The sequence below is a fragment of the Furipterus horrens genome, unplaced genomic scaffold, assembly GCF_987537825.1.
Source record: "Furipterus horrens unplaced genomic scaffold, mFurHor1.1.pri manual_scaffold_2, whole genome shotgun sequence".
In the NCBI taxonomy this organism is placed as follows: Eukaryota; Metazoa; Chordata; class Mammalia; order Chiroptera; family Furipteridae; genus Furipterus; species Furipterus horrens.
The window spans coordinates 153,897,638-153,910,822 of NW_028327172.1; the positions used below are offsets into that span (position 1 = coordinate 153,897,638).

At 45.2% G+C, this 13,185-nt stretch overlaps 1 protein-coding gene across 12 annotated transcripts in view; it reads left to right on the forward strand.

Moving 5' to 3' along the window:
• Nucleotides 1–9,126: 9,126 nt before the first annotated feature.
• The window catches only part of ZNF438 (zinc finger protein 438), a 192,419-nt gene continuing 188,360 nt past the window's right edge, over nt 9,127–13,185 (forward strand). For 8 of the 12 annotated variants that reach the window (XM_090266651.1, XM_090266650.1, XM_090266653.1 and 5 more), the window contains exon 1: nt 9,139–9,610. The gene's annotated coding sequence lies outside the window, so the exon portion shown is untranslated. Of the gene's footprint in view, nt 9,611–13,185 lie in introns of all 12 variants that reach the window. The other 4 variants (XR_016509082.1, XR_016509083.1, XR_016509080.1 and 1 more) reach the window with 1 other exon arrangement.

Consider the following 13,185-nt stretch of genomic DNA (forward strand, 5'->3'; position numbering starts at 1 on the left):
AGGTACCTGAGGAGCAAATTTGATACGGGAGAAATGTACCCAATATGGGCTATTTAAGAGTTTAGCCGCTGTGGGGGTGGTTAGGAGGACTAGATGTGGGCAGGACCACCAGGGAGTGAGAGCTTTAGGTGTAAGGGTTTTAAGATAGACATAGTCTCCTGGCGTCATGGGGAATTTTTGATGATCAGTGGATGGGGTGGGTAGGATTGAATTGGCCTGGTTTTGAAGAGTGGATCTCAGGTGTGAAAGGATAGGGAAGTAATCTCCATAGTCCAATTTGGTAGAAGGGGTATTGCCTAGAAGTAAGGGTCTGCCATACATGATTTCAAAGGGGCTGAGTATGTGGGGATTTTTGGGCACCGAACAAACTTGGAGGAGGGCTAGAGGCAGTAATTTGGGCCATGGGAACTGCATTTTGGTGCTAAGTTTGGTTAAGTGGATTTTTAATAGCCATTAGCTCATTCTACTTTCCCTGACTACTGGGGTCAGTTATGGGATATGAAGCCGCCCCTTAATGTTTAGTGCCTGAGCCACCTGCTGGGATATTTGTGAAAAAAAAGGCAGGACCATTCTCTGTCTAAAGAGAGGAGGGAAGTCCAAATCGAGGGATAATGCAATTAACTAGGGCCTCGGTTATGTCAGAGGCCTTTTCCATAGAGGTGGGGAAAGCTTCGATCCACCCATCCACCCAGAAAAAGTGTCAATAAAAACTAAGAGATATCGGGGGCGCTTTACTGGAGGCATGTGAGTAAAGTCTATTTGCCAATCCTGACCTGGAAGATGTCCCCGAATTTGGTGTGTGGGGAAAGGCAGCTTTAATTTTCCTTGAGGGTTGGTTTGTTGGCATATAGAGCAGTTTTGGGATATTTTTTTCTAGCTGGGTTAGCATGCCAGTGTGGTGTGTTGTTTGGGATAATAAAGCATGTAGTGGTCTTGCACTTATGTGAAATTGATTATGGAGTTCAGTGAGGATATGTTGAGCATGATTATTGGGGAAAATTATTTTGTTATGTAAATGAAACCACCCATTTTGTTGGGTTGCTCCAAGCTTAACTAGGGTGTGTCTTTCTTCCTCTGCATAAGGGGGTGCCTCGGTAGGCATTGTAAGGAGGATGGAAGGGGGATGGGCTTCTTTTTTTGCCTCAATGTCTGCTTTGTGATTTCTCTGAGCTATGAGATCTGTCCTGGCTTGATGTCCCTTGCAGTGGATAATCACTGCTTTTGTTGGAGCTGAGCTACTTGAAAGTTTGAGAATAAGATGTCTGTTGGTGATGGGAGGGCATTTTGAGGTGAGGTATCCCCTTTCTCTCCAAATTGATATTAGAGAATGTATGATGTGATAGGCATATTTGAAGTCAGTGTATATACTGATCTGACGATTTTATGCAAGGGCTAAGGCCCGTGTTAGGGCAATGAGTTCTGCCTGTTGGGAAGAGGTACCGGAGGGCAAGTGTCCTGACTCAATGATGGAGGCGAGGGTAGTGATGGCATATGCTGCTCCATTTGGGCCGACCTTGTAGGAGCTTCGATCTGTAAACCAGGATTCTACCTGTGGTAGAGGGGTGTCTTGTATGTTGGGGAAGGGGTATAAAAAGGAGAGATGTTGAGTGCAGTCATGGTTGTGGGTGTGGGAGTGGGGGAGGGGAAGTAATTAGTCAGGGTTGAGGGGAAGAGCTGATTTATGTAGGGAGATTTGAGGATTTTGAAGTAGTTGGGCGTGTAAGAACTGAATTCGGGATAGGGAGGCTGCAGCAATGGCCTGGCGGGTTAGTTGGCCAGAAATAGCATAAGAGGAGTGGATTGTTACCTGGGAAAAGGGAACTAACTTAAGGGTTTCTTGACTGAGAATTGCTGCCACTGCTAAGGCACGGAGGCAAGGCTGGCCACCCTAGGAAGGTGGAATCAAGTGATTTGGAAAAATAGGCTATAACCCGTTGGTCTGGTCCATATGGCTGTGCTAACAGCCCGAGAGCAAAGCCATCTTTTGTGTCAGTGTATAGGAGGAAAGGTTTATTTGGGTTTGGAAGAGCCAAGGCTGGGGCTTGGCCGAGTGTCATTTTGAGTGTGGTAAAAGGCTTAAGGAGGGCTTGAGGGTTTTCTAGGGGTTCAGACAAGTCTCCAGCTCTTGTTTGATATAAAGGTTTGGCTAGGGATCCAAAATTCGGTATCCAAGTTCTGAAAAAATTGGCAAGGCCTAAAAATGATAGGAGTCCTTGCTTAGTATGCAGCAGGGGGAAGACAGTTATTAGGTCCTGTCTTTCTGGAGTTAGGTGTTTATGAGTGTGGGTGATAGAGAGTCCGAGATATGTGACCTGGCTTCAAGAGAGCTGGCCTTTGTTTCACGACACACGGTATCCCCAACTGGCAAGAAAGTTTAGGAGCTGGGCAGTATGGAGATGAGAAAGGTTTTCAGATGGACTACAGAGGAGGAGATCACCCATGTACTGTAGGAGGACACTTAGGGAAAGGCTAAGCTGTTGTAAGTCAGCTGCTAGGTCTTGACTGAAGAGGTGGGGACTATCTCAAAACCCTTGAGGCAGGACTGTTCACGTCAGTTGCTGGGGTATTTTTGTGGTTGGGTCAGTCCAGATGAAGGCAAAGAGGTCTTGGGAGCATGGGGACAGTGGGATAGTGAAGAAGGCATCTTTGAGGTCTAGGACGGAAAAGTGAGAGGTTTAGGGTGGGATGTGTGACAAAAGGGAATAAGGGTTGGGAACGATGGGGTTGATATAGAGACTGTGGCCTCATTGATTGCACGTAGATCTTGGACAAGATGGTGAGTCCTGTTGAGTTTTTTTACTGCTAGGATGGGGGAATTGGCGGGAGAGGCGGCAGGTCAGAGAAGACCTGCTCCCAGCAGGCGGTCTATAATAGGCTTCAGACCGTTTAAGGCTGAGGGGGTTAATGGGTATTTAGGCTTACTGGGGATGTGGGAGGCATTTTTTAGGGTTACAGAGACCGGAGCGTGGTGAGAGGTGACAGAAGGATTGTTTGTGTCCCAGACATTGGGATTAACCGCTATTAGCCAAGATGGCAAGGGAGTGTCTGGAATTGTGTGAAGGGACTGCCCTGAAATTAGAAGAAGAATGAGAGGGGTGGGATTATCCGGTGGGGGTGTGGAGTCTAGACATCTAAGAGATATAGATGCGTGCAGTTTGGTTAGAATACTAGGTCCGAGAAGTGGGGTTGGGCAGTGGGCAGTACTAGAAAGGAGTGGGTGAATGTCTGATGCCCAATGAGACAGGTTAGGGGAGGGGTACTTAGGGGTTGGGTCGCCTTGCCATCTATTCTTACAACCGATATGGCAGAGGGAGTTAGGAGTCCCCCAAATTTTGGCGGGACAGAATACATAGCTCCTGTATCAAGAATAAAGGAGACAAGCTTACCTGCCACCAATATGTTTACCCTGGGTTCTGCAGCCGTGATGGTGAAAGGCGGGGCTCTCGAACCCAGGCCCTATCAGGCAGTGGAAAGTCCAAGGAGGTCTGGAACTGTAAAGACAGCATCCAGATCCACTGCTGGGGTAGGCAGGCTAGTCCCTCGGTTAGAGGCCGATGGACAGTCCACCTTCCAATGACCTGTCTTTTGACAGAGAGGGCAGGGACCCAGAGGAGGTAAGCGGGGGTTTGGACATAGCTTTGCCCAATGTCCCTCCTGACTGCACTGAAAACAGGGGCCCGGAGGATGCTTGATTGTGGAGGCTTTGCCCTTAGGCTTAATTTGTCCTTTTGAGGAGTTTCCCAGGGTATTAGCCAGCAAAAGATATCGCCTGTCCTCCCGCTCCTGTCATTCTTTTTCACTGTCCTTTTCTCTTTTTTCCTGTTCCTCTTGCCAGTTATTGAATACTCGGAAGGCGACCTGAATAAGTTCACTTTGGGAGGTTTTGGGGCCCGCCTCTAACTTTTGGAGCCTTTTTCGAATGTCTGGGGCCGATTGACTAATGAAGTGGGTGTGTAAGAAGAGGCGTCCCTCAGGCGAAGTGGGGTCCAGATTGGTGTATTTCTGGACAGATTCTGTGAGCCTTGTTAAAAAGGTGGCTGGATTTTCACTAGGGCCTTGGGTGATCTCAAGAATTTTATAATAATTTGCAGCCTTAAAGCCCGATTTGCACATTCCAGCAAGGAGATATGCAAGGAAGTGGGACATTTTGTGATGGTCAGGGGAATTTATCTGGTAGTTCCAATTAGGGTGTGTTGCGGGGACTGCTACCGACTCAACAGGATAGTTAGTGTCTCCGGGTCTGTCAGCCTGTAACTCGTTGGCATAAGCCATGGCAGCCACCCAGATATGATTTTTTTTCTTCAGGGGTAGTGGCAGAAACAAGGATGGTGGTGACATCCTGGTAAGTTAAGTGATAGGTCTGGGCTGAGTATTTGAACTCTTTGATGAAATGAGTTGGGTCCTCAGAAAAAGAACTGAGACGCTGCTCAATTTGGGAAAGATCAGCCAAATTGAAGGGGACATGAACTCACATGACACTGTCTCTACCAGCAACCTCACAGACGGAATAAAGACCGGAAGGGTGAGGCTGACCAGAGGAGGTGGGGGCCAGGGAAGAGGAAATAGGGATGGGCCCGCGTGATCGGGTATGGAGAGGAGAAGGTCCGGGGTCTTGGGGGGCTGGAGACTGTGAGGAGTCAGGGAACTGAGGCTCCGCAGGGGGTGAGGGGACGTCGGCACAGGGTCGTAGGGAGGTGAGTGATCAGCGGGGTCAAAGGTGTCTGAGGAAGAAGGAGAAGTTAGAGGGTGTGCAGAGGGTTGAGAGGAAGACAGCTTTTCCTGGGCAAGGAAAATTTGGTGAGTAGTGAGCTGCTTGCAGAGAGAGTGTTTGCTTAGAAGGGTCCAGAAAGCCTGAGCATAGGGCATTTCAGACCACTTGCCCGACTGCTGGAGAAAGTTGTGAAGGTCTGTGAGAACGCCGAAGTCAAGTGTGCCATTTTCCAGCCACTGACTCTGGTTATTCAGAGGATATTGGGGCCAGGTGACAGAAAGATAAGTTGATGGGCCTCGACTTCTCCGTTTAATTGGAGAGGTCTGAGATTATGGACTAGGCACCCAAGAGGGGTATCTTTGGGTGGGAGGGACTGGTCAATTCCCATGGCGACGGTTACAGTTATTGTGGGTCCAAGGAGGGAGGGGAGGGAAAAGGCGAGTCCAAGCCATCGTTTCCAGCTCCACACTCTGTCGAGACAAGCATCCTCATTTCGATCAGAGTGTGGAGGGCCAAAGGCCGAGAGGAGGGGCGCTGATTTATCCCAGGCATCCCTGGGATTTTATCAGGCTCCGGAGAGAGAGAGAGAGGTCCAGATCGACCCCAAGGAGTGGTTCTGACTGAGCGCTCAGGTTTTGGGCCAGACTTCCCAGAATGGTCTCGGATTAGACCAGGAAACAGAACCACTTGGAGAAAACGGAGGCAGAGAACTCACTTATAAATCCGGGGGCCGGTGTTGACTTGGAGTAAGTGGTGGTTGGGGGAGGGGTCAGCAAGCCAGAGGGAAAGCTTGAGCCTACGACTCATGGAGATCTGAGCGACTCCAGGTCCAAGGATTGGGGCCGCTTGGGCCCGCGTCCGACTCGGGAGTCTTGAATGAGCTGGTGTCCCAATCCCGGCTTTCAACACCAAAATGTAAGAACAGTGTTGCTCAGAGAACCAAGGTGCAGTGAGCAGAAAAAGGAAGTTTATTGAGGGGTGTAGCAGGGCGTGAGGGAGTGGTGCCATGAGAGAGTAGCTCCAGCTCTGCACTTCTAAGGGGAAAGTGTTTTTTTAAAGAGGATGAAAAAAGGGTATTATCTTGCAGATGGCTGGTCAAGGCCGAACGCGGTTTGGTTTGGCATATTCTGCGATCACAGGAGGCTCCTGGTTCCCAGCTCAAAATATCACTATCTCCTAAGCAGCTGCAAGTGTGGGGCAGGGGGGTGGGGCAAGGGAACCATGGGGTGGGGGGGAGGGGGGACATGGGAACTGAGGCTGTCCTTTCCTTCAGATCATGTCTACCTCTGCCTTCCTCGTTGTAAGTGCCTAAACAACCCTGATTCATTTTGTTCTATCTGTGGCAGTTTCACCATTCCCAGTCAAAGGACAAACATCAGCGCATTTTTCAGGCAAGCCTATTTTGCATATTTTAAAGTAAAACTTGGTGATCAAGATAAGTCTTAGGCCCCTCACAAAGTGTGCAAAGCAGTGCGTCAAGAGTTTATGGATGTGGACGAAGGGAACACGTGATAAATTGCTGTTTGGTATACCAATGGTTTGGCAAGAGCCCAGAGATCATTCAAGTGACTGCTACTTTTGTATAGTGAAAATGTCGGGATATAACAAGAAAAATAAATGTAAAATACAGTATTCTAGTCTACCATCAGCTATATGCCCAGTGCCTGTTTTCGTCGAAATACCCTCTTTCATAAAACAGGAGTATGGTGAAGAACTAAGTGACAGCAATGATGAAGATTTTGAAATTGAAGATAACTCAGTTCATAAGGAATTTGATCAGCATGAGTTGATGATTTGGCACAAGATTAGGGACTATCCAAAAAGGCTTCAGAACTTCTAGCATCAAAACTGCATGAGAAAAATTTGCTTGAAAAAGGAGCGAAGGTGTCCTACTTTCGATCAAGAGAAAGTAAATTTCTGTAGTAGTTTTGAAGTGATAGTGGCTTTGTGTATTGCCATAACATCCATGGTTTAATGGAGGAATTGGGAATTCCAATCTATAATGCAACTGAGTGGCAACTTTTCATCAATAGCTCAAAGCAGAGCTTGAAGTGTATCCTCCTCCACAATGGCAATTTATTTGGTGCAGTCCCAGTTGGCCACTTAGTTTGTTTTTGTGAAGAATATGAAGACATAAAGAGAGCCATTGATCTGTTGCAATATCACAAGCACAATTGGATCATTTGTGTTGACCTTCAAATGGTCTGCTTCCTTCTTGGTCAGCAACACGGATGCACCAAGTATCCCTGTTTTCTGTGTATGTGGGACAGCAGAGTTCATGAGAAGCTTTGGGTGGAGTTGAATTGGCCTCCAAGATCTGACCTCAAACCTGGTGATCCAAACATTCTACATGAGCCACTTGTTGACAGGAAGAACATTCTATTCCCACCTCTGCACATAAAACTGGGTCTCATGAAGCAATTTGTTAAAGCTTTGCCAACTGAAGGAGACTATTTCAAGTATCTCATTTTCGCATTTCCTAGCCTGTTGTTTGAAAAGATAAAATACCTTAATATGTATGTTTGGTAGCAGACCTTTACACACTTTGACTTCCAGTAACAATATGTAGCCTTTATATGAATAAAATAACTCTAAATAAACAACATATTCAGGTAATTTTTTCTTTCTTTTCCTTTATATGTACATTTTATATGAGTTTTGGGACAAAGGGAGGGTATCCTGTACCTTAAAAAGTTGACGTGATAGAGAAAAACTGGGGTCATTTTTGGATTCAGATGCCAAAAGTTAATCAAAAACAAGTGTCAGATCTAACTCAATGAAAATTGTGTTCCCTGCTGATTCTCAAAGACTAGCAGTCTTGTTTGCAGAGGCCTCTCATGCACACTGCCTATCAGAAAAAGCCAGTGTAAGCTTCCTACACTGAGTTCCTGCTGGCTAAGCTGAACCTTATAAAGGAGTTCCTAGAATTATATTTCCATCAGTGGGCAGAGACCTGTCCCATCCAATCAGAACTGCACAGCTACTTTCTGATTTGATTTGCATCTTTACTGACCAGAGAAGCTCTATAAGCACCAATCAGGACGTGCTGCTCAAACCAACCAAAGTGCATATTTGGATTCCTCATTTGCATAAAAATGGACCAATCAGGGACCATGGTGGGGAACACTTTTGGTTTCCACTGGAGGCTGTGTTTCCTGGGTTTGCAAACTGTTTACCTGAATCAAGTTTCTCCTTTCACTGCACTCCAGATTGGAAACTCTTGTTGGCTTTGGATTGGTGCAGCAACTTTTAGTTGACAGGTATATCTATCTAGAAATTAACTGAAAAAGAATTCTAATTTTTGGAATGATATACGAAAAACATGTTAGAAGCCTGTAAATAATGTAATTAACAATTTAGAGGTTTTTTAAAATTGTTTTGCAAAGAAAAATATATTATTTTAAAAATATGTAGAATTTTAAAAAATTGCTAATTTTTCTATAACAAAACAAAACCTTATGGTTAAAATTATTAGGTATAAACTTCACAGATTATATCAGTTGATAATGATCATTAAAATGTCATATGAAATTATATTAAGATAAAATGTACAAATACTATTTTAAAATACAGAAACTTAAAAAATTTTTAATTAAGGAATTTTTTTCTGAGTAATACATGTTTACTTTTAAGTAGCTCAGATGTTGAGTTAAAGGCTAACATTCCCGTCATCCTTTTTTCCTATGAAATTAACTATAGTGTTTTAAATGAGAGTGTAAAGGAACCATTGTTTCGGGTTTTATTTACACTGGATCTGCCTGGCAAAATCCCAGGTCTGATCATTTGTCATGATTCCAAGTAAGCGTTTAAAAGTGTCCTTGCTACCTTCAACTTAGGGTCTATTTCCATGGCCTATTTTTTCCCATTTAACTTATTTTCCCCCAAGACAGATTTGTCCCAGCCACTTCTTACTATCACATTTATTATTTTCTGCTTGTAAGAGTACTCTAAGAATTCTACAAGCCATAAATAATCTGTTACTATATTGTCAGTTCTTGGGGCCTTTTTTCCTTCTCCTGAGCTTTCTTTTAACCAGAACTCGTCTGTAAAATTATAAAAGAGCAGAAACCCCGGGCTGGGGACAGAAAGATGTCATCACATGAGTGGGACGTAGTGGAAAGTTGACACTAGCGAAAAGTGTACGTATTTGTTTACACAGCTCACCATTTTTAAATTTTATGGAGCTTGAGCCAAAACGGGAAATCCAGTAAAAATTGGAGACAGTAAAATCTCAAAGGAAAAGGCTAAAAGCGGCAACGGGATGGGGGTGGAGGGTAGGTGGGCCTGTGCCTGATCAGCTAGCTGGAGCCGGAAGGGCGGACTCCAGGGGGCAGGGCGGAGTCAGGGCGGGTGTGGTTGGAGTGAAGCTCGGGGCGGGGCCGAAGGCGAGGGCCCTTGGGAGCCCTGACCCCTCCCGGCGAAGACCCGCAGGCACCTGATGGAGAACAAATGCCTGTTTCCACACGTGGAGAACTTTTAACGACACGTGAGAAAAGGACAGCAGTGCCTCTGGAAAATATGCCTCACAATTCTGGCGTCGTACCCAAATCCCCTGATCAACAGTTTGTTTGCTGTGTTCCCCGGGGTCTTCACCCCCTTCTTTTTATTGTTCCAGACCCAGATCACAAGCTGTGAGTGAAGCTCTCTCTAGCAGCCCCCACCTCAGACACCTGAACCCGCGAACCCCACCAGCAGGCGGCCACGCAGGTCGTCTGCGCCTGCGCCAGCGCCCAGTGCTCCGCGATGGGACGGGGCCCTGAGGAAAGGGGTGTGTCTTCCGCTGGCGCGTTGTGGGCGGAGCCGTGGGGGCTGAGTGATCCCGCGACCCACGGTTTGACCTTCCCGAACGCCGGGTCCCGTGACGTCACCTCGCCGTGACGCGCACGCTGTAGGAAAACTGTAAGTTTCGGAGGATTCCTGCAGCTACCCGAGCTTGCGAGGCTCGTCATGCTGCTTGTCCTCTCGGTGTTGGTAGTGGCAGTTGGTTAGATCCTGGTGCGACTGGGGGATCCGCGAACTTGGTTGAGGGACAGGTGCCCGCCGAGAGTGGGAACGCGCCCTCTGGGGTGGGAGGGCCAGGAGTGCCGGAAGGCGAGGCCACACCCCGCTGGGCAGGGCACCCACCTTCCTCTAGGGCCTAGCGGGCTTTAGGAGCCTTGGAGCTAGGTCAATGAGGGGGAAGGTCCGCATGAGAGAGTCTCCTTTTTTCCTAATTGGTGAAGGGACTTGGATTTCCTTCAGCCTAGAAGTTTGACCTTGTTAAGTCTGGGCGAGACGTTTCCTTCGGATATTCCATATCCAGGCTTCCTTTGAGATTCCACAAGTTACCAGATCGCTGAAGACAAGTTATAAAGATAACCACTTGCTGCCTCAGTTTCCTTTTTGTGTAAAATGGCGGTAAAGCAACCTCTGGCCTTCCTAATTGTCATTCCCACAGGAATGGGAACAGTGAGAGCATGTGGTGTAATACAAACATGTAAACTTGCCGGAAGAAAGCTTATAAAGACAGCTGGTTATTCTGAGAATGTGATGGCCAGTGGCCAAAGGTCTTGTAGATAGTGACCTGTTTTACAATTTTGCTTCCTCACCTTGCCTCACACCCTAATTTGATTACTTACAACTATTGAACCTGTTGGGCTGCCTGAACTGTTGTCACTGAACTTGGTGCAACAAGGATCAAGAAATAACTGGTAGCGTTACCATAACAATCTTGGCCATTTCCAGGTCCCTTTTGTCTGAGTTTTGCAGAGAAAGCTTTTAGAGTGTTGAAACTAGTACATTATACTCAATACAGATACAGTGAGTTTTAGGGATTTTGCTGTGTAATCTTGGAATATACAGTCATCATATCTGACTGCTTGAATTTTTTGGCTTGCCAAGGGTTAATGCATTGTTGATGAGTTTGTACTTCCCATAATACTTTTCAAATGACAACTATTTGTCAGAAACTTTGAAGGGAAGAATGTTGTACACACCTTAGGAGATATAAAGGTCACATTTCTGTAAATCCAGTTCAAGTGTTTAATATCCTTCCATTTGAGTTTGTGGAGGCTTAGAAAACAAGGGTCCTAATTTTTGTTCAGTTGCTAGCTCTGTGTCTAAAGACAAGGACCTCCAAACTTGGAATTTTCTTTTTCTCTCTAAAATGGGAGATGATTGTATATCTGCTGTTGCTTTTCTGAGAATCAAATAAGATCATGAGTGTGAAAATGAAAGGCTGTCTACGTATGGTATTACTATTAAGAAGTGTGCATTGGTTTCCTAGCCTGGATAAGAGAAATAAGAGATATGTACATTAGCAGTCAGATTCTGAGTTAGAACCAGAACCAGAGCAGCAAACAAGCATCTCCAACCTAATGGAGTTCATGTTTCAGTGGGGAAATAAGCAACAAAGGATAAGTACATAATATTATTTCAAATAGTGATAGATCCAGTGATGCAAAAGAAGGTAAGAGGACAACAGACAGTGGGGGACCAGGGCAGGTTATTTTTAGACAGAGCCCATCAGGGAGACCTTTCAAAGGAGGTGACAAGTTGGGTCAATTGAAGTGGAGGAAAAGCTGGAGGTAAGAACATTTCAGGGAGGAATAATAATAGCAATGAACACTTATGTAGAGCTTATATGTGAGGTACTCTTCTAAAACTAAATTTTTTCAACCACCTTGTGATGTAAGTACTCATATTCCCAGTTTTATAGATAAGGAAATGACACAGGAAGATGAAGAATTTGCTCAGGGTTGCACAGCTAAAATGTGACAGATGGGCAGTCGGACCTCAGAATTTATGCTCCAAAAACAAGGCTATACTGCCTCACAGTAGAAACAAGGGTGGAATAACACTCTGACTTGGAATTAAGACCGAGCAAGGTAACAGTGTAGAGAACACAGCAAGGAAGGAGGAAGGTAGTGGCAGAGGATGTTGGGGGGCCCCGTGGACTATTCTAAGTGTGATGGAAACCATTGAAAGGTTTATATCAAGGGGATAGCATCTGATTCCAGTTTTATTGGATGGAGAATTAACTGTAGGGTCAGGGAGCGGGGAGTATTGCAGATGGGAAGATAGGAAATTACTGCTGTATCTGGTGGTGTCTTGGGCTAGGGGAGGTAGTTGCAGAGATTGTAGAAAGTAGTCGAATTTCTGATATACTTTTGAAGGTAGAACTGCTGGTGTGGACTTACTAATGTGAGTTTATCTAAAACCTAGGTTTTAGACTGGAAGAACTTGGAAGGTAATGGTGCTGTTTACTGAGAAGGGTGAAAGGGATTTGAGAAGAAAATCATGAGTTCTGTTTTGGACAAGTTTCAGATGCATGATAATCTTAGTAATGCTCGTACTGGTGCTACTCCTAATAACAGTAAGCACTATGTAAGCGTACACTGTGTAGTAGGCAGAGTTTTAAGCACTTTTACATGTAAATTCATTTAATCCTTTTAACAGCTCTATGTGCTATGAACCATTATGCTCTCCATTTTATAAATGAGAAAACAGGCACAGAGAGGTTAAAAATGATTTACTTAAAGTCACCCAGCTTGTGAGATTCAAACCCATGCTGTCTGGCTTCAGAGTCCATACAGTTAATCCCTGTAACTACCCTCATGTTGACATATTGAGAAGGCAGTTGAATATATGAATATAGAACTTGGGAATGGTCAGGCCTGCAGACACGCGTTTTTATTTCTGAAGAGAAAGACTGTTTGTTCCTCATCTAAGTCTTGGTTGGCAATGGGAAAAAGGACATAGGCAAATGGGGCTGTGCTAACTGGTCTTTCAGTACTTGATTCTGTTCATGCAGCCAGTATTTAGTACCTCCTGTCCAAGAGATTGCACAAGGGTGAGATCAGTATCTCTTTTACTTCTCTACAACCAGTCCCTAATCCAGTGCCTGCCATGTCGTAGATGTTAGGAATGACTTTATATGCAGAGCATTTGGTTAGGTTTTGGGAGTCAGAGATGAATACAACAGCACTCTTCTTGGAGGAGCTGAGTATGACGAAGAGCCTGAGGGAATAAAAACTAGAGTAGACTAACTGCATAAATGCATGCTGATTAGTTCCTTCTGGCCTTCTGTAGCCAGCTCCACCCCATGTACTTAAGGAATAGGGCATGAAGGGGTCAAAGGAGCAAAAGAATGCGTAAGCAATTGCAGGATGAATTTGAGGCTTCCCCAGTCCTTTTCAACAAAAGAAGTCCTCAAAATCTTGCATATTTTTACTATATTTACATTAGTTTTATTTGGCAGTGATATGATTTTTACCAAATGAAATATATTCAGATATTTGAGTATCATTGTGGAGTGATGAGTTTTTCCAGTTCTATTACCTCAGTGTTGACAGGGCTCACTGGTGAAATAAGGGAATTGGCTTGAGGAGCACAGCTTGCATAATAGAGGGTGATGGAGGGGCTGTGTGAAGTATTTAGGCAGGTTTCCACCAGTTTAAGCCTTTCACACCTAAGTCCCACATAATGAAATAAGT